This window comes from Aythya fuligula, chromosome 1, assembly GCF_009819795.1.
Source record: "Aythya fuligula isolate bAytFul2 chromosome 1, bAytFul2.pri, whole genome shotgun sequence".
NCBI lineage: Eukaryota > Metazoa > Chordata > Aves > Anseriformes > Anatidae > Aythya > Aythya fuligula.
The window spans coordinates 85,909,790-85,935,030 of NC_045559.1; the positions used below are offsets into that span (position 1 = coordinate 85,909,790).

At 47.0% G+C, this 25,241-nt stretch overlaps 1 protein-coding gene across 1 annotated transcript in view; it reads left to right on the forward strand.

Moving 5' to 3' along the window:
- The first annotated feature begins 761 nt into the window (after positions 1-761).
- The window catches only part of IGSF11 (immunoglobulin superfamily member 11), a 92,356-nt gene continuing 67,876 nt past the window's right edge, over positions 762-25,241 (forward strand). Inside the window, exon 1 of the mRNA XM_032192888.1 lies at positions 762-812. The gene's annotated coding sequence lies outside the window, so the exon portion shown is untranslated. The remainder of the gene's footprint in view (positions 813-25,241) is intronic.

The window sequence follows — 25,241 nt, forward strand, 5'->3', positions numbered from 1 at the left end:
TAGAATCATGAAGGTTGGAAAAGACCTCCAAGATCATCTGGTCCAAGCATCACCAATAGTGCCAACATCATCCATTAGACCATGACCCCAAGCACCACGTCCGACCTTTCCTTGAACACCCCCAGGGACGGTGACTCCACCACCTCCCTTGGCAACCCGTCCCAGTGCCTGACTGCTCTTTCTGAGCAGAAATGTCTCCTCATTTCCAACCTGAACCTCCCCTGGTGCTACTTGAGGCCATTCTTTCTGGTCCTATCACTAGTTACCTGCGAGAAGAGACCAACCCCAGCTCCCCACACCTTCCTTCCAGGTACTTGCAGAGAGCAGTAAAGTCTCCCCCGACCCTCCTCTTCCCCAGACCAAACATCCCCAGTTCCCTCCCCCGGGGGAAGGTGGCGTCCCCAAAACCCGTGGCTGCCCGGAGCGCAGCCGGGGGGCTGCGGGATGCTCTGCGGGCGGCTCGGCACGGCTCGGCTCTGAGAACCGCAGCCCCCGGGCGGCTGCGGGGGCGTCGCGGGGCCGCCAGGCTGCGCTCTCGGGCCGGCCTGGTGCTGTCCCCGGGGCCGGGGACACGGCGGAGCCTGGGCGGCGAGCGGGGCGGTCCCGGGACGGCGAGCGGGCGGGCGGCGAGCGGGCGGCGGCGGCGGCTGCACCTGCGGCGGGGGGCGGCGGGGTTGGACGCCCACCCTGCCCGGAGGAGGGAGCCCCCGGCCCGGCCCGGCTCGGCCCGGCCCGGCCCGGCATGACTCGGCGGCGGCCCGGCGGCGGGCGGTGGGTGCCGGCCGCCCTGGCCGCGCTCCTGGCGCTGCGAGGTGAGTGAGTGCTTGCTGCTGCTGCTTCTGCCCGCGGGTACCGGGCGGGGAGAGAAGCTCGGCACCTCTGGGGATGCGGGAGGCTGTCCGGGACCCGGGGGTGCCCGGTTGGTGTCCGGGACCCGGCGGTACCCGGAGCCCAAGGGGGGTACTTAGCGTGGAGGTCCCGCCGGGGATGCTCGGGACTGCGGCGAGGAGCGCGCTGCAGGCAGGCAGGCAGGGAAGGAGCGCTGCTGCTCCGCTCGCCTCCCCTGCAGCATTTTTAAAATGTATTTATTTTGCTCGCACCGTTGGTTATTTGTGTTTTACCTGCCCGGGAAACTTGCCCCAAAGTGTCTGGGCTTCGCAGAGGTTCGCTTGGCAGGGCCTGGCCCCATTGCAAGCTCACCTGGGTGGGAAACTCCGGGCTATCCTCCAGGCCCCGAGGCAGCAGGGAACTTTCTGCCAAGATGCCGACGGGAAGCCCCGGGGCCCTCCGTGGCCCCTGGGGAACCGAGCACCCCTCGGGGTTGGGGAACCCCCCGAGGACCCTACTCCAGCCTCCGTTGCCTCCTCCTCCCAAGCGCTCAGCCGGCTTCTTGAGCTCATCCCCATCTCTGGGGATGTGGAAAGACCCGGACCTCTCCATCCCCTCCCTCCCCGACAAGCCCTTGCAAAGCAAGGTGCATAGCCCGGTCCTCTGTGGGGAGAGGAAGCACACCGCCTATGAAGGATGGCACTCGCATCACTTGGTGCATCCCTGGAGAGCACCCAGAGGTGCTGCAGTGAGGGTGAAGGAAGAACCTGCAAAGTGTAAAGCCTCCAGGCTCATCTGTTGATCAGATAGCGATGCCTTCTTTCAAGTGATGTCAAACTTTAGGGCAGGCCTGCTTGCTTATGTTTTACAGAGGTTTGTAAAGTAATTTTCTTAAGGTCTGCTCATTCGTGCAGAGGTCTGCTAAGTAATTTGGCAGAGGACAGCCCAGCAGTGAGCAGGGCACAGCTCCACCAAGCCAGCTGGGTGCTGCTGGCCACCTCTGTGGCTGGCAAAGCGGGCACCCTGCTGCAAGGGATCCCCAGGAGAGTGAGAGAACAGCCAGGCATGACGGGATCTCCCATGAGAGCACCAGAAATGCCTCAGCAAGGTCTGCAAGAAACTTTCTGGAAGTTTGGATCAGGATGGATGGAGACTGCAGCTTTGGTAGCCGTACCTGACTCTGAGCGCCCTGCACAGAGGCGCAGCAGACCATTCCCCTCCGGACAGGACCCACCGAGAAGCGAGCCTGGTGCTGGACAAGGTGGATTTTTCATAAATGCCTCAGCCCCAAAAGCTGGCACCCTGAGTCCCACCCTCTGAAAACATTTAGGAGTTGCATGCATTAACTGGAAACTTCGCCTGCTGACTTCGAAGAGGAAAAAGGAGTTTATTAGCTTTTAATTGAAGCAAATAATCTCAGCTGTTTCACACTTCATGCTGCTTGATTACTTTTTATGCTTTTCTAGGTTTGGAAAGTGTGCTTAGTGAGTTTCATTTTCAGGTCCTCAGTGCCACAGTTCTTTATTTGCAGGCGTTGTGAAAGTGTAACTGCCTAAAAAGTTACTGTTCCTACTGCAGTTATAGACATGTAAGCAATGCAGTGTTACTGTTGATGTGCTATCCCTGCAAAAAAAAAAATCAAAGAGTAACCAGATCCGAGGTTAAAACTACAGGGGCATTTGATTTTCTCTTTAGAAAAAAAGATTGACTCAATATTTGGTTTTCTTTTTTTGGTGGAGGGCATGTGGGGACAATGACAATAGAGACAACTAAGCACAGAAATAGTGTAATTCTTTTTTTTTTTTTTTTTTTTTTTTTTCTTGCACTTCCCTTTAAGGCTTAAAATGACCTGAATGAACCACCTGTGTCTCAAGTTTGCTTTTAAGTTTTGTCTTAGCAAAAGTCTTTAGAAGATGGTGGTGGATGAAAATAACCATGGCACGTAGCTATTTCTGTATTACCCAGTATGTTACAAATATGGTTATATTTTTTGTGGTTCTTGATTTTGAAAAGAAAATCCTGATAAGGTATAAGCAACAGACATGCACTGTGCAAGCTCAAATAAAATTGGCAGAGTTTTTTCTAAACAACATTTGTGGAAGGTCAGTGTGTGTATTTCTGGTCTGAGTTGCCAAGCCTGGTTAGGAAGAGAGATTTTCCTTTCTGAGGCTCTAGATTGGTTTTGAGGATAGAGAAAAAAGGTATGACGGGATCATGTACAAAGTGATACCTGAATGACAGGTGAAAGGTTTAAAAGTTAAAGGGTCAGGAACCAGAAGAGTGTATAATCAGAAGAAATGCTCAATGCCAAACAAATGAAAAGTGGCTGGGAAAGAAGGTCCCTGGAGGTCATTTTGTCATTCTCACACTTTATGCCTACAATAAAATGCAATCAGACTTTGTCGATCAAGTATTATAGCCCCATTTTCTTACGTTGTTTTGTAATTTGTAAAATAGCAATGTTTCTTTTTAACTGGAGCTAGATGACTGCTTTCATTGGGCTTATAATATCCATCTTTAATGCTGCTGGGGCAGGGGCAGTGTCTTTGTTTTCCCTCTAAAGCATTATTAACATAATAACTTTTGTGCAAATAATACTTTTCAAGCTCCCTAGGGAAGTTTATGGAAAGATGGGAGGGAATTCTGTTTAGAGCTTTGAAACCAAACCTGTGATTGCAAATCAATCCCGCTGCATCACCAGAAATAGCAGGCTGCAAATTTTCAGATGTGCTAGAAATCACACATCGGGTACAGCTAAACTGCAGAACCAACTTTTTTTTTTTTTTAATGCCTCCTGGTGTTTAGATCCTGTGACACTGTATTGCAACAGGTTGGATGTCAGTGTGCTACAGTCCATTGCAGCTGGATCTTGTATATCAGTGTGCGTGTGTGTGTGTTTGAGCCCAGCAGCAACGCATCCATACAACAGCTGGTCTGCAACTTTTCACACAGGCTGGTCTTTCTGGTCCTCACTTGAAGTCAACCTCCTGCCACATTGAGTTTATCATTGAGTTTTAGCTATGCATTGAAGTTCTGGCCATGCAGCACCCTATTGCTAGCCCACATATTCTTCCCAACCCAGTGCCAGGTCCTCAGCCCCAGCAAGAGAGGACCGTGGCCGTCCCTTGCTCTTCCACACTTATGCATTTTTGGAACAGATTGCCATTTGTGTCAAGCTGTGTGGTTTTGTGACGTGTAGATAAATCATTTTGCTCACAACCTGACCTTGGTCCCCAGTGGTAGGTATAGATGCATTAAATACCTCTTGTGTCTCTAACGTAGGCATTATTTTACCCTTATTTTGGAAACTTTTTTTTTGTGTGTGTGTTATCTTTCTTCCTTCAGTATTGCCTAAAATGCAATTTTATTCTGCAAGATTCTGTTCTCTGAGGTTCTCGAAGTGTCTCAAGAACAGCTATATTTAGCTGCTCACCAGTATTATGGGTATACAAAGTATGGTATAAACAACTCATTAAGAAACTTAGAAATCATTTTTTCCTGCCTCCGCTGGGGAGATGAGTTTGTATTGTGATACCAGCAATAGGTGAGGAGAAAGCGAGGCTCAGAGAGGCTTCGTGACCCACTGAAGGTCAGTGGATGCTGGTGGACTTGAGTGTCTTGGTCCAAACTGTAAGCACAGGAGAATGCTTAACCTGCTGCATAAAATTAAGCACTGCTGTAATGGCACTCTTCAGGGATGTTCACTATTAAACTGTGGTGAGTCATCTATATTTAGCAGGATGCTACTATCATTGTGCTTTTTAAGTAAAGTGCTTTTAACACAGTTTATTTCAAGGAGAAGTGCATGCTTTGAAAGTCTGTTCTTTGTAGTTTTCTCCTTGTGGAGCACTAATGCTGCCTTCCCTTTGTAAATGTTCAGGGAGAAATTTACCTCCTGGTTGTTTAACAGACAGCAGTGTAACAAAGACAGTTCCCTTGTTGATACTACCTTGTGTTTGCACAGTCATTTATGAACATTAACTAATTGAGAGTCCCCGAACTTACTTTGTTAGTGCAGTCAGCTTGATTTATGGCTTGGAAAAGCTGAAGCGTACAGAGATGAAATGATTTGCTTGCTGTCTTCCAGGACATCTGCCCCTCTCTCTTTCAGAGAAGTCACAATTACAGGGCTCCTAGTCATATACCACCCCACTTTCCTCTCACAAATGTTTCATGCATCAGAAAGAGAGAACACTATTACTAATTATGCACAGTAAACTGCATTTTCCCCTGTATCTGTTGTCGTCTCTTTGGTTTTGGAGGTCACGTGTGTCCATTCTGGCTTCTGCCTTTTTTTTGTTTGTTTTTGCTGCTTGAGCTGGACTAAGGACAAATGATCTGTTTCATCAGGGCTGAGGGGTTCAGCCTCATTTTGAATGGAAATAGAAATTAAAGGCTTTGATGTTTTTGAAAGGAAATTTCTGAGAGGATTTAGAGAATTTTTGGATCAACCAATGTTCTATTTCTCTATGGAACTGTAATATTATAATACAAAAAAAATACACTAAGCAAAAGGTATTTTGATGTGAAAAGTCTTTTTTTTTTTTTTTTTTTTTTTTCACCCCAAAGAGGCTTGAGATGGATATTTATATATTTCTGACAACTTTTCCCCAATTTTCTTTTGAAACACCATTTTGATTTTACAAAGCATCCCAAGTCTGATAAGGTTTGGTTTAGTGGAAGTAAATACAGTAAAAGCTAAAGTTGCTCCTATTTTTTAATTTCTGCAGGGCATTTAAAAACAACAGTGATGAAATCCAACTTGTAGCAACTGATGGTATTTATGCACAGTTCCTGTCCATTATTTTTGCCATCTTAGCACGTGTATGCAAAAATTGTATGCATGTACATGGCCTTGCCTGTGTCCTTCTCTTATCCATCATACTGCAGAATACTATTTGCACCAAAAAAAAAAAAAAACACCAAAAAACCGCAGAATATGAGTATGAAATTAGACAATTTTGTATTTAAGAAATCCAGCCCTCTTGCTGATCAGGACAGGATCACACTCATCCTCCTGTTACTTGTGCATGCATGGAGTCACAGCTCTCCTCCTGGCTGCACAGTAGCACTTGTGCATTTGCGTATCTGCGTGAAATTACTTTCAAGTGTAATTTCTGTATTAGTAGGATTGGATCTTTTATTTAGGGATAAAAGCTTATGCATATTTTTTTTCTCACATCTTCATGAGTCAACCCAGCTACAGGAACGTGAGCCAGATTGTATTTCATAAGCATCAGCAGCACAAAGCCGATGTCTGAATGCCGCTCAGTTACATCCAGACTTCAGTTTTCCTCAAGATGCAGAATCCAGGAATGTAATTTCAGGGGGCGAGCATTTATAGTCTGTGGTGCATTTCTGCAAGCAGCTCTAAGCAGCTGTGGGTCAGGTTGCACCTCTGGCCTGCGGAGCCACGGCCACCACTGGATGCTTCCAAGAGGGATGCAGGAACCCCCCTGGTGAGCAGTTGGTACCAGGTGTGACTAAAATGCCCATCCCCTCTCCTGTCCCCCCTCCACGTGCAAAACAAGAGACCCCAAACCTGCCCCCTTACCAGGAGTGGGGTCAGGCTGGGGTAAATGAGCCCCACCTTGCAGCCCTTATGGCTGGTGTGCAGGCTGGTGTGGGGTCCTGCTGGGCACCCAGACCTCAGCCACCTGAGGGGCATGGGCTGCAGGTGGGTGATGGAGATCCAGCTCTTCCCCTGCCTGGCGGCTATTAGCGGCCTTTGCCAGGAGTAAGTGGGCTGGTACACACTCTCTGCATGCCCACTGGGGAGATTACTTCCTAATCCTCATTAATTAGAAGTTGGCTAATGCCTGCCTGGGAGCATTAAGGTGTAGTGCTGCTGAGTGTTTTTCAATTCTTTTCTTTTCTTTTTTTTTTTTTTTTTTTCCTCTCTTCGTTCTACCTGACATACCTGTGGACGTTCCCAGTAGCCTTAGAAGTGTTCAGGCCTCTGTGACTTTTCTGAGCTCTTGACTTTACTGATAACAAGTGCTAATCATTCCTGGTAGTTAATTATGTGTTGTGCTTGGAGTAAGTGAGGGAGAAAAAAAAAAAAAAGGAAAATTGTAATTACTTCCTCATGCCTGGTCACATTCCCTGCTCCTTAGTTGTATTGTGCATCCTTTCATCTTTCTTTCAAAAATAAAAATGGGTAGAAGCACCTGTTTCACTTCTTCATATCCTTTTGATATATATTTTTTTAACCTTACTTCTCTCCAGATTAAATTGGCCTTGTTTTAACAGTGCTAGACCAGTAAGTGTTATTTACTGGTGAATAATGAAACCTTTCTGTCCCTTCTGTGTTTCCAGTGTGCCATCCAGAAGCAACCCCAGCAATTCCAGTTGAGGGTGCGCTGCCAATGTTCACAGAGGCATTTTAATGCTTCCAGCATCCTTTTCTGCCTCAGCCCTTAGCTATCCTACCGGCTTGCTTGCTTTTTGACCACCCTTGTCTGTTGAACAGATGTTTTCTCTGAGCCGTTCACAGTGATACCAAGATATTTTGCTCAAGTGATTACAGTTGAATTAGAGCCCTGTGGTAGACGAGCAGTTCAGATTATTCTCCCAAGTTTCTATTACTGTCTGTTGGATAATGCCGAATTTCATCTGGCGCTATGCTGCCCACTTGCCTAGCTTTGTCGGATCCCATGGAAGTCTCTCCCAATCTTCTTTCATCTCAGCCAGCCCAAATCACTTTGCCAGCTCGCCGGCTCTCTTCCACATATTAAGGAATAGATTAAACCCACCCTGTCGGAGACCTGGGGGTAATCCCTTGTAATCAGGGACAGGGTAGGCTCCGGGGGGAGTCTGGCTCTGGGCAATGGGGCAGCAGCTCAGGGCTCAGCCCCCCACCACCAGCATGGGGGGCACGGGTGAGCAAGGGATAGGTCTGGCGCTGAGCCTGCCTCCTGCACAGAGCAGTTTAGCTGTCATTCTTTGAAGGGACCGAGAATTAATCACTTAGTCCTGTGCTTTTCCTTCCGAAATGTCAGTGGGTTGAAGGGGTGCAAGTGCCTGCGCGTGGAGATTGAGCTGCTTCGTCTCCTGCTGTGTACTTTTAGGGGCTTTAGCCTCTAAGTGCCCTGGGACTGGCTGTTCCCCTTCCTACTGCTCTTTAAGACACTGCAAAATTGTGGCTTGCTGTGACATTTAGCTAATTCCTACACGTGTTGCTGAAGTCACTCTTTTAGTGGTGTATTTCTTTGACTTTGTTGTTTCTTTCCTTTCCCTCCACACCGTGCAGCACATATCTGCTTCCTGCTCAGTAAATTCAGAAATGCTGCGGTGAGATTTGATCTGTAGGTAACTTTTCTCCCCCTTCAGCCATGGTTGTGTAGATGGGATCTGTGCGTTACTCACCTTGCAATTTAATGTCTGTCCTTTTGCCCAGGTGGTGACATTGCTCTGCGATGAATTCTGCAGCTGCAGGACCATAAACTAGGAGACATGCTGGACATTTTAACCATTGGCTAGCGTGGCTATTTTGGCCATTTCCTGCACTGTATAAAGCAGTCATTGCATCATGTCCTAGGGAACTGTGGCATCCCACCTGAAGCGCTGGGCTGTTTCCATAGCTGAGTGAGTGCTTGAGCTTTGCTGTCTGACGGGGTTTGACATCTCCATCGGTTGTGGAGCTGCTAGGCTGCACGCCCGCTTAGCTTTCCGGCCGTATGTTGAGAGCTGGGAGAGGTTGGGAGGACCTTGGCTACTTGGCAGAGGGACAGCGTAGCCCCAGTCTGCCTGCAGAACCGCCACGTCCTTGGCTTGTCAAGGGCAGCCCTTCCTCCTGCCCTGGACAGCTGGCGTGCCCCAGGCCCCTATTAAGGGGCTCATCCGCAGTCAGCGCCTTCCCCTCCCGTGCTACCCGTGCCTCGGATGCGAAGCGTGGGCTCGTGCCTCTCAGCTGCATGGCTGTGCTTTGCTGCTTCTATGGAGAGAGCTCTGTGCTAGCTTGCTAACTTTTGCATTGCTTTTTTTTTTTTTTTCATAGTCTCATCTTCCACTCTTATCCCTGTTCCCACTGGCTTTATTTTATTTTATTTTTTTTTTAATTTTTCCCCTGTAAGACTGCATTTCAGCTGCCACGCCATCAGTATCTCTCCTTTTACCCACAAAACAGGTATAACACAGGCAGGTTTCCCCTACCCTCCCCGCTCCCCATCCCTCTTGCACCCCCCTCGCTCCAGCCCTGAACAGGCCAGGGGGCAGCAGAAGGGGCTGCTGCAGCTGAAGGGGGATGCTGATCCCACTGTCCCCATCACAGATAGCCCTTCAGGAGTCAGCATTTTGTGGGACTAATTGACAGGAGGTGCCGGCCGGCGAGGTGCTGAGTCAGAGCGAGGTGCGCTTGCCAAGTCACTGCAGCAGAAGGAGCCCGCTCGCCTGGCGTGGAGGGAAGCCAATGGATGGTGGGTTTCCTGGCTGCCTTTTGGGCCTCTTTCTTCCCTTCCCCGAGGCTGCAATTCAGCAGCAGTGATGCTGTGCATGTAAGGGAGAAGCCAGGCACTGGTGTGGGGGGGAGCTCTTGCTTTTTTTTTTTTTTTTTCTTTCCTTTTTCAGTGTTTTCTCTGTGAGCACTGGGGACTGGGAGATGTGGGCTCTGTTCCCTCCTGCCACCAAGTGGGTCTCTGCTGCTGTTTCCATGCTCTGTGCAATGCTGCGTGTTGGTGGAAAGGGTAGAAAGCACGTGTTAGGGGTCAGGGGAAAGTGAGTGCTCCTACTGACAAATATCGCATGGGCAAGGAAAAGGCACGTGCAGCACCCTCAGCCACACAAGGGGGACAGTATGGCAAGCGAAAATTGCTGCAGAAATGGTTGGAGAGGTGTTTTGTGCCATCCTTCCTGAGAGCTGCTTCTGCTGCAGTGTCCTCTTGTTTGTTTGTCTGGAGAGGTAGAAGGGAAGCATTTGACGTACAGAAAGATGAGAGCGTGTCCTGTAAGCATCCAGCACCTGATGGACCTCCAGATCAGGCTTGTGAGAGGTTTGCCATTTATTTACTCCTGGGTTTCTCATGCATGGCAAGCATTAGTGTTTACACCAAGGCTGAATCTGCCCCTGAGATCCATCTCCTGGCCTATTCCTCACTGCAGGCTGCCTTGGGATGTCTTTGTCCATCCCCCCTCTGCAGCACAGGGTACCATTCTCCTGCCTCGGACAAAAGTCGGTAATTGTTTGCACAGCGATCTAAATATATGCATGCCTGCTGAATGCCGCCTTTGTAGGAAGGGTATATTATTTTTGCTTTGAATAACTACTTTGTAGAAGGATATGAAGAGCATGAAGAAGGAGGCCCACATATTTTTTCCGAATCTTTCATAGCTGCATTGCATTCCACCCACCCACATTTTTAATGCTCATCTTTGTATAACCTTCCTCTCTGCTGAATTAGACATTGTCTAGATCACCAGACACTCCGTGGGATAACTGAGGCACTGAGATGGAAAGCACCTCACCAATGGTCATGCAGGTCTCCTGTGGGTCAGATCCTGCATCTCCTGATGCTGGCCCCGTGCCTTCTCCATAGGAACACGATGCCTTCCTGCTGATTGAGTCATTGGCAGAAGGACATGCACAGGATGTCCAGAGAGGTGGCCCTGGGGACACTGGGGAGAGGACACTTTAGCACACAGGCTTCCTCGAGAGGCTCAGGATGGTGTGCTGCAGGACTGGCCTGCCTTGGCTTCGTATTCCTGGGTGGGCTTTGCCATGAGTGGTGGAGGTGTGCTAGCCAGGGCTCTTCTGCAGACCAAAGAGTGGAGCTGGTCTTCTGGCATTTTGAAGGTTAACTGCATTGCTCCAGGGAACTGCAGTCTCCATCTGGCCAAATCCAGCCCTTTCTTCTTATCCACTCTCTACATGTGATGTAGTTTCACTATGGAAATGGCAAAAAAAAAAATAGTTATGCCTGTTACAGCTCGGATTACCTACCTATGAAATACCTATGGGAATTGAGCACACAATTCCCTCAGGTTCCTTTTAAAAAGCCTCGCTGACATGAATTTAAGTTGGAAATAAGCCAGAAAAGGAAGCATCCCCATGATTTCTCATGTCAGCAGTGCCATAGTTATCCTCCTGTTGTTTGATGTAGCGAGTACTATGGCAAAGCTTATTGAGCTTGTAAGGTCTGTGGGTCAGGAGATGGAGTCCTCAAGAAGTCCTCAAGGTGAGTGGAGGCTGTGCCCTGGCCTCTCTTGCCCCGTGCTGACGGTCTTTCAAAGCACCTCTAGGAAATACCACGTGCTGTGCCAGGACTTGATAAAAACGCCCCTAACATCCACTGGGCCAGGGGCTGAGCCCACTATGAGTCAGTGCAGGATGATGAAGGGGTGCAGGACCAACCTTGATGGCATGTCAAAGGAGAAATCACATGTGGATGACGAGGTGTGATGTTTAACTGCAGCATGTTGCCAGCAGCAGCGGTCGCGTTGGCTTCGGAGGCAACCAGGAGGTTATTTTGACAGCTGTAGGAACCCTTTTTCACTCTCTTCCTCCAGAGCCGAATAACCACAGTTTGCATCCAGTTTCCCACAAACATTGAAATTTAATGACAATCATTGCCAGCTTAATTAAAGGTAAACAAATATGGTATTAAAGAAAAATACCAAAACAACTGCTGAAAGACCAAACAAGTAGCAGAGTATGACTGTCACTTAGAACAAGTCGTGACAAAAACAAGATGAAAAAAACTGTCTTCATCCTTGGCTATCAGTGGGAAACCCTTCTGGGTTTCTTTTCTACGGCTAAAAATAATCTCAGGCTGTATTTTATGCCTCTTGCTGGAATGCCTGTTACAATGCCTCATGGTTCGTGTCTCCATCCTCTATGTCAAATGAAAGGGATCTCTTCCCTTCATCTGGAAGATAAGGAAGCTCAGGCAGCACCTGTGAAGCCCAGTGATCTGCTCTCCACAGTGAATTTATATGAAGTGGGCCCAAATGATGGAAATCTCATGAAATTATCCAACTGTGCAAGGTTTCCATTAGTTGGAGTCTTTCTCAGAGGGCAGCTTGGATCTTTCTCTCATACTTGAGGAGTTATTCAGCCTTGCAGCTCAAGATCAAACCACAATCTAAAATCAGACCAGGTCTCCTTAGCTCAACTTTTAAAGCAGAAATGTATTACGCTCAAAGTATATTAGAGGCAAAAGGCTGTCTTAATGCAATAATATAACTGGACAGTCAAAATGAAGCAGCACTGGGAAATGCATAAGTTAACAATGCCTTGTTATGTATCCTGTATCTTTTATGGCATGAATTTTATAGTCTAAGTGGTAGTAAGATTAGAGGTAGGTGAATAATTTATAGCCAATAATTTATTTAATGAATTCTTCTTCCATTTCTGTTTGCAAATTGTTTGTGAACATCCTGTGGTTTCTCCCCATTTTACTTATTTGAAATTACTTACTGAATAGCTTCTACAAATAATATTTGATGTTCCACATACTCATGAGCAGAGTTTCTCCTGTTTTCTTTCGGGGCAGAGCAATACTTCAGCTCCAGGTTTGGTTGCTTGGCACTGACCCAGAGCAAAAGTTCATGCCATAGTATTTCACTGGTCTGACATCTTGTAAATAATGGTTAGAATTCAGCTGTTTGTGAAAGAAATGAAAAATGTTTATTACTTTTTAGTGATTAGTCAGATTATTGATGTGGATAATCAGGTTCAAACTTCGCTTTTGCCAGCATGTGCTAAAATTGCTTGGGATGTATTACTTACTTGTGCATTCATGTCACCAAATTAGAATAGTTGCAGAAATGAACAGAAAGATGTAGGGTCCACAGCCAACAGAGTGCTGTGCATATGCTTGACTTCAGGCATATTCTTGAGTGGACACGTAAGTGGTAGAGTGGTAAATCATGAACTTCAGCATATGTTTAAGTGGTTTGCTGAATTAGGGTCCAAATATATAGACCCAAGCAAAATTATCTTTCATGAGAGTGACCATATGAGAGACTTTTTTTTTGTGTTCCTTTTTGCTGTTGTTTTTTTTTTTTTTTGTCTGCAGTTATGTCTTTTGGATGGTGGAGAGAAGTGAGAATATAAATATTGCACAGGCTTGCAGTATTCCTGATTTAATCGAATACAAGACAGTTCACCTGAAGTTTTCCACATGCTAGTCTGTGCTTTTTGTTAAACACCAGGGAAAATAATATGAAGAATTGAGAAAAGCAGCTGTTATTTTTACTTAAATCGTTATTTCTTCATCATTTAAGATTTCTCACATTTCAGAATGCTTTCCATGTGCTTTTATTGGCTTATCGTCTCTCTCAAGAAATTAATTAGGAAATGTTATATAATACTTGACTAAAAGTGACCCTCACAGAAAAGAGAACTTTCTCTAGGTCTGTGAGGAATAGCTATGAGCTACATTACAATCTTTAAGGGCTGTCATAAGAATATAAATCAGGAAAGCTCTACATTTTCCCATGCATCTTTTGGAGGCTATATATTGTGGAAAAGAAGAATCTGAAGGTATGTGATATACTTTTTAGCTCTATGGCACAGGTATTGTTTTGTTGGCCTGACTGAAAAAGCATGCTTAAATAATTATTTTTTTTGGGTTCACAGTCTGGTGAGACCTCATTTCCTTCCTGTTTGTGCTTTCAGGCTGACCTGTGTGGGGTTTCTCACATCTAATAGAGGGTTGAGTAGGGCCCAGTCTTTCCCATGGCAGCAAATATCTCAATTTATGGAAATAAAATTAATGTCTTGGAGCACTTTACTCCTCTGTCAGAGTCAGTGAGCATTGGCCACTGGGTTTAAAAGTTACTGGGGAGGTGTGGGTGTTGGGGCTTTGATTCTCAAAGAAATAGCTCTTTGTGGGTCATGATGCCAATGGGCATCCTGAGCAGAGTAGCTAGCAGAAGACCACAGATGGCTCAGGTCGATATGGTCTGGGAAGCTGGGAAGAGAAAAACCCATATCTGGATGATGGGTGATGTGTGGGAGGCAGCCGCATGGCTAGACAGTGACTTTGGGGCAAGGAAGGGCGACTGTTCCTGCTGACTTGCAAGAGCTAAAATGAGCTCTTTGGAGCATAGACTTAAAGGAGTATGATGTTGTTTCTTGTGCTTAGTCAGTGGGCTTAATCAGAAATGCAACCAATCCATCCTCCGTACCAAAACCCAAACCTGATATATCACAAGGTCAAGCCTACAAAAAGTGGTCATCACTGTCCATCGACTCCTTGTATGTAAGAGATTTACAATACATATATGAAGGGAGGATTGTTTCCGAGGGAAAGTTTTTGGGCTTATGGACAAACTTATTGCCACTTAGGTGATGGCTTAAGTTTTAGTCTTGCACCCCAGGAAATCAATGGGACAGCTTCAGCTCTGGGTAGCTGGGAAGGGGAGGGAGCATTTGCAGGGCAGAAGAGAAGAGCACTAGCAATGTGTGCTGCAGAGAGGACTGGGCAGTCTCTCAACTGGCACGTTTCCCCATCTGTATTCCTATTTATTAGCCTGTGCTCCTTGCCTTCCTCCTACAAGACCTGTTGTATAGCCCCAGCTCAACGGCTATGGAGGGCCCTGCAAGGAAAAGCAGGTGATGAAATTCTGAATTTTGCACCGGCACTCTTCTCTATTCTTTGTAGGGCTTTTAGCACATTAATTGCATATGGTTTATCCAGGCTTACCGCTCATCCCTGGCACCTTTAATAACCCAGCCAATGCATATTGTAAAATTAAAAAGCAATCGCCTATACCAAATAAACAGCAAATGGTCCCAGTGGTGTGCCACAGGTCCTTGCACACTATGTGGATGCCTTTAGCAGCAAAATTAATAGCACTGTGCTAGGTGTACAGGGGCAGTGATGCTATATCCTATAAGGGTTGTGGGCACTCCTATTTATGACAGGAACAGCATCAAGAGACTGCTGGAGGCCATTGTACCTTTTTTATTATGGGACCAGATCCTGATCAGCTCAGGAAGGTGGGAGATCAAAGCACGCTTCCAAATTTAGCTTGGGCTCATTTTCAGAGTGTCTTGGGATGAAAATGGCAAATAGGGCTGGCTAGAAAAGAAATATGTCCATGTCTCCATGTGGCTAGTGCCACTGAAGCAAGTTGGCATCCCAGAGAAATTCAGCTTTATATGAAATCTCCTAAAATGAGGATGTGGTAGAGAAGAGGCTGCCTTCCTAAAACTGACCTTTATGGAGGGCTAAGATATGTCTTGTCTTCTGCCTCTCTGTGTTGCCCTCTGTTCAGTGTTTATGAACAGGTGTTTTTTAATAGTAACAATAAAATAATAACAATAATAATGATTATTAACTGTTTTACACTCCCTTAGGAAGGATGCTAGTTGTGCTGATGAGTTGCACAGTGACTCCTATGGGATGGTGTTCAGTTTTAGGTCCAACTGGCCATGGCCATGCAGCAGGCTCTCTGGGTGGCTGTAGCAGTCAGCCAGGACAAGTTGAAACAGGCAAAAGGAAAGAAAATAGACAAATTTCCGCATCCACAGCAGCTGGAGTGAACGTCAAACAGATGGGCTCTTCCACCCCGATTATCCTAACCTCCTAAATATAGAAATATGGGCTTTTTTTTTTTTTTTTTTTTTTTTTTTCTCCTCTTCTTCTTCTCCTCTATTTTATTTTGTAAATTTGAATTACCCGAGGGGGTGGTGTTAGCACACGCTAGGGCAGTGCTAACGAGTGCAAATAGAAGTCATCTGCTGACAGAGTCAGATCACGGCTTCTGCTCACGACTCTTCCCCCTCCCTGCCCACTCACGCTTCTCCCATGGGAAGTGCAGGGACCAACGGGGGCTGAAGCTGCCCTCCCAGTGGGGCTTGGGGGGGGGTAACACACGTCTGAGTGCATGAGCAGGCTTATTTCAAATCCTGTCTGTGGCTATGCAGACACACAGAGTAAATAAGCACCAAGGAAAATGGGTAGGAATGGTGCATCCTCGCAGCTTCCTGCAAGCGGTTTGGGTAGATGAGGCAGCAGTACTTCAAGGAGGAGTTCACATCTATTTTTCTTGCCAAACCCAGTACAAGAGACACCTAGACATACTGGAAAGAGTCCAGTATGCGACCAATATTATCAAAGGACTGGAGCACCTCTCCTAAGAGGAGAGGCTGGGGGAGCTGGGACTGTTCAACATGGAGAAGAGGAGGCTTCAGATGGATTTTATCAAATACCTGGAGGGAGTGCTTTATTACTGTGTGGGTGATGGAGACAGGTTTCCCAGAGAGTTTGTGGAGTCTCCATCCCTGAAGATTTTCAAAAGCCACCCTGACATGGCACTGGGCAGCCTGCTCTAGGAAAGCCTCTAGGGGGGTTGGATCAGATGACTTACAGGGATGCTTTCCAATCTCAGCCACTCTGTGATTCTGTGATTTTGGTTACTGTTGCACAAGCATGCTGACTGGTCTGGATGAGAGAATGAAGGGTCTGATTTGTCCTGTCCCCTCTCTGCATTTTTATGCAGCTTGCAGAGAGACAGGAGACAACTAATAGCAGCTGGCTGGCCGTGCCTGGATGCCGTTGTCCTTTTTGTCCTGCTGTGGTTGACACCACTAACACAGTAGGAAGGCAGCCTTCTGTATTATTTTGGGAATTCTTTTGCTGTACTGAGGGCTTGGGTAGGGCAACTCTACTAAGGGGGTTGGTTTCAAGTGGGGAAACAGCACCTCACCTACATGCATACTGTGCTTTCCATTCATCTTCTGGGTTACCCTTCTTTTGCTTTTTCTTGTCTTGGGGCTGAATTTCATAACTGTTCCCAAGGTTTTATTTCCTCACGGGCCATGTGTGCAGGAAGCAAGTAAGGGCAGGAGGAGGAACTGCTTGAAGAAGGATTGTGGAGAGAGCTTCAGGCCGTGTTTCTCATCCCTGCCCTGTTGGTTACTGGGCCTTGCTCTCCCCACCTCTAGGAGGTAATGACAGTAGCTCACTCCTGAGGATGCTGTCAGGGAAAAACATTATGCCAGTGCTATATTATTATTACTGCCACAGCCGTGGCATAAGATACACAGTGCGGATAAAGGTTTGCAGCAGAACGGGCCTGACCTGGGGCCCAACCAAGCAGAACTGCAATCTTTTTCCCTTGTCATTATGTACAAGGGTCTGTTGTACTCCACTGATGTATCTACACTAGCATCAGTGCAGATATACCAATAGACCATGAATAAGATTTCAGAGACTCTGTGAAGGGATTCTTTATCTTATGGGCTGTTCTCCATGTGAGGATAGCGCATGGTTTTATTAAAGCTCCCAGGGCTCATTTTGCTTGTGTGCCATTGGAGGAGGCTGGCTGGGAAAAGTGTGGAGTTTCCACTGTGGAAGAAGGCCTCTAAAGGACAGGTTCAATGGCAAGGCTGTAGGAAATCCTGCCTTAGGGCAGAAGGATGAAGCTGCTGATATCCTGAGGACTGCTGTGTGGAGAAGTGTTACTCCTGATCTCTTCAGGGTAGAGTACATTCTCATGTCACCCTGGGGTCATGTAAATCAGTGTTGTCTGTTCCTTGAAGCACCCAGATGCTATAGATACTGAGCCATACAGCAGAAGCAAGTACATCTGGAGGCTCTCTCTGTAAACAGCATGGATTTGGCATGGTGGGGGTTGTTCCACCCACAGCAAGTCCTGATGGGGCCAAGCTCATGTTTGCAAGGCCTCTCTGCATGGTGTTGCCTGTAGACTGCTCCAGGGGAGGGCTTGATAGCCTGGATGCCACACCTGACCTGAGCTGCCTGCCACGTATGCCTTAGGACTCTGGATAAACTCTCCCAGAACCTGCAAACGAGGGATCCCAGTGTGGAGACACCTAATTATCTCTGAAGGAGACAAGCCTTGGCAGGCTTTAGTCATTCAGATTCATGATAGGACGTATGGCACCTGGCCGGCACAGCGTGGGGTCACTCAAGCATCCCTGCACTGTGCACTTGAGTGCTCCTGATGAGCAGCTGAGGGGTGCAGGCGCACCAGGCTGGCTCTGCATGCTGCTGCTTGGCAGAGCTGCCTCACTCCAGCTTGCAGCCACTCAATCTATCTCTAGCAGCAGCTTAGTGAGCCTCCATCGTGCTGTATGGAGCCAGACCTGCGGTAACCCTGACGGGAACCACCACCAAATATCTGCATAAGCATCGTGGTTAATCTGCCACCTGGATGGATCATCTCTGCAGACGATAACAGTATTTTGGGATTTAAAAATAATAATACTGCAATCAAGGAGTCTGGTTGTGCTGCTTCTTTTTAAGGATGGCTGGTAATTTTAGTTATCATTTCATCTTCTCAGTCTCATTCTCAGCCGGCAGGGTCAACAAAACCCCTGACCACAATTGTATGGGAGGAAGAAGGGCCAGATGGGACTGGATGGAGACTGGGACTCAATGAGAGTAAATGCTGATGAGAGAGGTCACGGAAACAAAGGAAAAGCACTGAGGTGGGCAGGGAGCTCTGGAGATTGTCTAGTCCAACCCCTGCTCAAGAGGGGACAGTCAGAGCAGACTGCCTAGGACTTGAGGCTTGGAGGAGATGGGTAGGATGAGTCTGCGACTGGCTGGTGCAAGCAGACCAGCACCCCATCCAGGAGGAGCTGGAAAAATACAAGGATTTGCTTATGAAGGGTGTGGGAAGCTACAGCATTGAGCACCCTAAGAAAGCCAAAAGGGACTTGGCGATTCTGTCTCCTGGCTGGGGCTTGAAGGTATGTCCCAAATCAAAGCTGCAGTCACCCATATAGTGTCAAGTCAGTGAAACACGTGTTTAAATATCTGCTCAATGTCTGTCTGTCCTGGAGGTTGAAAGAAGCAGCAACAAACAAAAGTATGTGATTTGTATTTATATTACATTTTCAACTCTAGTGGATATGGCATCTGATACTGTTGCTTTTCTGGCACATCTGGGCTAAATACCTGAGCTGTGCTGACATCTGGGTGATTCAACAGTGTGCCTTTAAACCACCTTGGCGAAGGCAGGAACTAGCACAACAAGGGTTAAAAAGGAGATGAATTAACATAACAATAATGTAATAACTATTATTAGTTTTTATATTTGTAACAATAAATAGCAATGGATTTTAAAATTCCTGAAAGTTTAAACCTCTGCAAAGCAGATTGTATCTTTCCTCTGTGTTCTGCAGAAGTATTATATTCCTGAAATGTCTTCTGTCTGTTTTATGCTGAGCACTCACTGGTCTGGTGGTCATTCATTGCTTGTTTGAGGCTTGCTGGTACGCCGATTAGCAGGAGAAGAGCTTTGGTGCAGGGACCATCCAGCAAAACATGTGTCACTTCCCAGGACTGCTGCGATACAAGCATTTCATCATAGTCACTGGCAGTATGGGAAGAGTCTGTTCCCTCCTTCAGGATGAAAAATGGGAAGGAGAAGGAGACAGAGCACTCTAGTGGGAATATGAGAATATGAGGATGTGGGTGGGTGCAAAAGGAATAGGCGCTGAATTTCCCAGGAGCAGCACATAATGGGCAACAAGTGTTTATTACTCAAGTGGAGGAATCTCACCTAAGGTCTCCAGCAGCAAGGCTGGCTGAAAACAGACAGTGGGAGAGTTCACGAATGATGTGTTACCAGCACTTCTAGTCTCTGTCCCCAGCATCTGGGGAAGAGAAGCCACCGAAGGAGGTGGGAAAGCTGCTTTCCTTGGCAGTGACCAAGAGATACTCTTTGGACATTAACACTCTTCCCTGTTTTTGTTTTTTTTTTTCAGAAGAGTGGAAGCTAAAGCCAAAATGGTCTCTTGCCCAGGTGTGATCTGTATTCCCTGGAAGCTCTCTAACCCATTATTTTTTTCCAGGCCAGACAGCAATGCTCCTGACAGCTCAATTAGTCTGAATACCCCACACTTTTTTGGGAGGTTGACCAAAGCTCCCAGATGCGGTCCCAAAGCAGGTGCTGAAGATGTTAGGTCCTGACTAAGAAGATTCCTTGAGTCCCTAGTGAGATCAAGGTACCTTTCCTTATGCTCTCAAAAACGTGGAAGGATTGGTGTGAATCACATGGAAATGACTCCTATTCCCTGAACTTATGTCCCTGACCTACAGTTGCTTAGCAGACTTTTGCACATAAGACCTTGTTCAGGCTGTCCTTGCCTGCTTTGTTGCTCATATGTCCTTGTACTGGCAAGTTCAGCTGTATGAGTGGGAGATGGCCGCTCACTTCATGGGCATTCCTGGGAGCAAACAAGAAAATTTTCTGTTTAGCTTTCACAGTCTGTTGCTCTCCGATTATGTCAAGACCTAGCACCCTGTGATCAAGGTTATCAGTCACAGCCAACTGCTGGTGCAAGCAGTCTCTCTCAGAGGGATTTTTTTTTTTCCTTAAATCATTCGCCAAGGGATTGGGAGTAAAGAGTGAATCATTTTCAAATCAATTGTGAATGGAGAGTAAATAATTTTTTTAAACCATGCACTGTGAAGAGATCAAAAACAGTATAAAGGCTAAAATAGGCACCAGGCATTGTCTGGAGAGTCACCTTCTCCTACAGAAATCAATGGCAACGGGAGTGCATCCTCCCCTCGTTGCCCTCCAGTCTCGATGTATTTTAGCTGTATGGGGGTCACTGTTGAAAGTATGGCAGGGACAAATGCTGTGAGGGACCCACAAACAGTGGCTCTAAATGCGTGGGGATGATACGCATCTGGAGAGAGGCTTCATGGCTCTGCAGAACACATTAATCTTTCCTGATGTGGAAGTAGAGCTTTTTAATTAAAGTGGTCTCCTTCTCACTTCAATGAGTCTTGGAAAGATGTATTTCTGCTGTGTCTGTGTGTGGCACTTTTTGCTTTATCTTAATGGTTTAGGGAAGGACTTTCTTACATTCTGGGGAAGAAAGTTTCTTTCCATTTTCTATTAGGCAGTTAAGAAACAGAGGCAATAGGAGATCTTGGGTGCAAGTACTTTCTAAAATGAAGGGTGAAGATAAGCAGGGGATGCATGCATGCAGTGGTTTCATTGTGCCTTTCATTCTTACTTTTTACTTTTCCCTTTTGAATATCTTTCCTGCGGATGGCACGAGGGACTCCTGACAAGCCCAATTAAAGAGCAGAGTGCAATGTAGCATTTCTTTTTTTTTTTTTTTTTTTTAATTTTTTTTTTTTTTTCTTGTGGCATGTGATCTTGTCCTGCAATAATTAAACTTTGGAGTAACTCCCAGCAAATGACTCTGAAACTGCCTCCCTGTTATCCCATTACCAACACCAAAGATGAATAAAAACCTTTTTATTTTTTTATTTTTTTTTTGTTCCTGCCTGAGAAAGGAATGTGCAAACTAAAGGTCATTTTTAGGTTCTGTCTTTTCCCAGATTCCTGCATAGAGAAAGTGCGTGTGAAAGGGCTATCACGTGCAGGCTCTTTTAAGAGGAATTTGAGTCTCTTGCCTGAGTCCTTGGAAATATGGAGATGCATTTTACCCCTCTCATGGGTTCCTGTCTCTGTTGTGCCTTGTGCATGGTCTGATGGTCACCTCAAGACATGGAGACTGGGGAAAGGTGGTTTCCCCATCCAACCAAGACTGCTCCAGGACAAAGACTAGGATGAGGAGAGAGATCTGAACCTCAGTAGTTGGGCTCTGTAGGACAGCTGCCATCTCCTGGGCCACTGGGTGAGTACCTAGAATTAATATAGACTGATGGCACCACAGGGTAGCACAAGCACAGCTGTGAAATTAAAGCCACAGGTCGGCTTGTAGAATTTCCTGTGATTGAAGTCATAATGTCTCCTCTTAATTAATTTAATTCAGGTTTAATTTACTGAGGGTTTGTCTTGATTTATTCCTTTGCTGTATTGCTTGCTCAGTTGGCTTGTGTGAAGAGCCACTGTGCTTACTTTCAGCCTGGAAAGGCGTGTTAGCATCAGTAATCTGTGCTAGTTCATTACATGAGATTTCCCCCATCCTTTCCCCTTGTTCCACCCCAACACGGAGAAAAAAAAAAAAAAGTGAGAAAGAAGGGATGGATTCACAGGTTCTGCTGTTTGAAGAAGAGAGAGAGTTTTTTTAGGACTTGAAAACAATTAGTGTTGCACAGGGTTATCAACACATCTCTGCTCCAGGCCTGCTACATGCCATTGAGAGCAGCTCTGAGGAGAAGGATCTGGGGGTGTTGATGAGAAGCTCAACATGAGCCAGCAATGTGCACTTGCAGCCCAGAAAGCCAACAGTATCGTGGGCTACATCAAAAGCACAGTGGGCAGCTGGTTGAGGGAGCTGATTCTCCCCCTCTGCTTTACCCTTGTGAGACCACACCTGGAGCACTGCCTTCAGCTCTGGGGCCCCCAGCACAAGAAGGACAAGAAGGAGCTGTTGGAGAAAGTGCAGAGGAGGGCCATGAGGATGATCAAGGGGCTGGAACACTTCTCTTATAAAGACAGGCTGAGAGGGTTGGGGTTGTCCAGCCTGGAAAAGAGAAAGCTCTGGGAGACCTTGTAGCAGCCTTCCAATATCTAAATGGGGTATACAGGAAAGCTGAGGAGAGACTCTTTGTCAGGGGGTGTAGGGATAGGACAAGGGGGAATGGCTTTGTACTAAAAAAGGGTAGGTTTAGATTAGGCATTAGAAATAAATTCTTTACTCAGAGGGTGGTGAGGCACTGGCACAGGCTGCCCAGAGAAGCTGTGGATGCTCCATCCCTGGAGGTGCTCAAGTCCAGGCTGGATGGGGTTTTGGGCAACCTGGTCTGGTGGAGGTGTCCCTCCCTGTGGCAGGGGGGGTAGAACTAGATGGTCTTTAAGGTCCCTTCCAACCAAAACCAGTCTGTGATTCTGTGGGCCTTACTTCCTGGGGCTATTATTCCTCCACGTGCATTGTGAACTCTGCTTGGCCATGTTTGAGTTTGAGATTTGCTTTTGGGATCTGTGTTGAGTTCCATGCATGTTAGATGCCCAGCATTACTGAATACACTTCTTACAGGGCTGGATGGCCAGGTGATGTCCATAGTTACTGAATTTGCCTCTCATGGGGCAGGGTGACCAAGAAGTTAGGCCTGGAGCCTCACCCTCACTACATTCCCTTTATCCCCACAAAGGGGTCTCCTGGCTGCCCCATTCCAGCATTGCATCCACTTGTGCAATATGCTTGCTGAAGCATGTCCCTTCCTCCTCCTCCTCTGTTCCCCTCTTCCCTACCCTTCTCCCCGTCCGAGGTCTCCCATCGCCCTTCTTGTTGGGGCTGAGCCCGTGCTCCTCCTTGCTGGGTGCAAGGCCCCATTTCCATTTCAATAGCCTTCTGCAGAGGCTTCCCCACAGTCCCAGCCTGTGAACAAGGCGCCCACTGTTCGCAGACGGGATGTTCAGCCAGCCTTGACGTCCCGGCTGCCCTCAATGGCACTTTGTCAGCCCCTCTGCCAAAAAATGGGGCACCGGGGGGCTCACGGGGGGCTGAGGCCGCATTTCTGGTGGCCAGGCTCCAGGCCCTGGGCAGCATGCCACTCATTTTAAGCAGCCCCAGCCTGTCTGTGCCTGGGGCTTTGTGCTGTAGCTCAGGCTCCTGTAGCTTGCAGCTGGTTTCCGTGTGGCATGTCGGCCCCTTTCAGCATGCTCCCCCGCCTCTGACAGTGCACAGTTTTCAAGCCGCCAAGCATGTGGGGATGCTGCCCTGGGTCTGAGGGAGGAGCTGCTTTGCTTTCCCTCTCCCCTTCATTTTCATGTATTCCCAGGTTTTCTCTCCCTCTCACGCCACATCACATTCCTCCTTCATCTTTGCCAGACTTTCTGCACCTCTTTTTCCTCTTCTCTTTTCTGCTGGGTGTACTTTGCTAGTCCTTTTTCTCAGCTCTGTGCCCCTCAGTGGGATTTGTCATTTCCGAGGTGATACAAAAGGGAGGGATAAGTAGAACTGGAGTGGCAGCAAGGGGTGGGAGATGAGATGGGGTCTTTTGCCAAGGGCTTGGATGATGCCTAGGTGCATGCATGGGGGCGGATGTGGATCGTGCTGAGGGCTCCTGCCTCCTGAATTCACACCGACACCTCGGGCCAGTGGCAGAGCTGTGCCACATTCCTGACACTATTTTTTACTCTATGGGTATAAGGAAAACAGTGTCACATGGGTGACATTTAAATTCTGCAAAGAAGGCGCAGAAGGGGCAGGAGCAGAGCAGGCTTCCCTCTTTGCTGCTGCAAGAGGAGCCAGCTGGAGCACGGGGATGGTGACAAGGCCAGGCAGACCCGTGCCAGGGCTGGCAGCAGACAAAGCCCACTGAAACTGGGCACAATGTGTTAAATCACTAGTTCAAAGGGGATGAGGAGGAGAAACCTTCCTCTTCTGTTAATATGGGTAAATTGCTGATAAGGAGAGTAAATGATTGCTTCTGGTCACTTCTTAAAGTTTAATTTAACTACACCTCTTTCACTGCCCCCTTTTTTTTTTTTTTCTTTTTACTCAATGTTTTTTTATTTCACTTAGCTCTTGTAGTCCTGTTCTCCTCTATCTGATGGAGACATTAATTCAAGTGAACTATATCTCTTTGCAGCAAATGGTGGAGGATGTTTGGAGCCCTGGACACCTTGCCTTCACCCCCTCTGCTTCCACCATCAGCAGCAGAGAAGGTCTCTGGCCTTCCTAAATAAACAAACAAATAAATAAATAAATAAATGGTTTTCTGTGGAGGTTTTATCCAGGCTTTTGTGAGCAACCTGACAAGGAGTGCCTTACAGATGGGTAAAAGGGCAGAAGGGAGAGTAAGGAAGAGACCTATAGAGATACAGAAGCTCCTGGCTGCTATCCTGGCATCCAGGTGGTTTCATCAGCAATCAGACACGGCAATATTCCTGGCACCTGACTATAAACAATTTGTGGAGACTTTAAGCAAGTTGTTGGCAGTACCTGGGAGAGATACCAAGTCATCTTCCCAGCCTGGTGGCATAGCTGCAGGATGCTTTCTCTTCTTGCTAGCAGACCTCTGGCTGCCCCTACCAGAGCTGGAAATCTCATTACTCCCAATTTTCATACACCCGTGACTAACTGAAAGGTTTTATTACTGAGATGGCATCTCCTGGTATGTTTCCAGCCTAGGGGAGGGGATTTCCAGTTGTTTATCTGGCAATGTTTTGAGTATGTGCATCTTTATGATGGAGTGGTATCACTGTGTTCTGAAAAGAAGAAGGTGCTGTGGAGTTATGAAGAGTGGTGGCTTTACTATGGCCTTTTGGGAGGGGTTATTTGTCACACGGAAGGGTCAACATTAAAGCATGTGGAAAACCAGAGTCATACTTCCTTTATGAGAAGAGCCCTTCTTTGCCACAAGGAAGACAAAAGAAATAGAAAGTAAGCTGAATTAAAAATGTTCACAAAGCAGTGTTTTAGGGAAACACTCAAATGACACTTTGAGGAAGCTGAGTACTCAGTGCTCTTCAAGGCCATAAAAGCTGGTGCACTACTATGCTGAACACTTCACCAGAGCTATGATAGCTATGGACATGTCTAGGGAGTGCTATGGATGCTC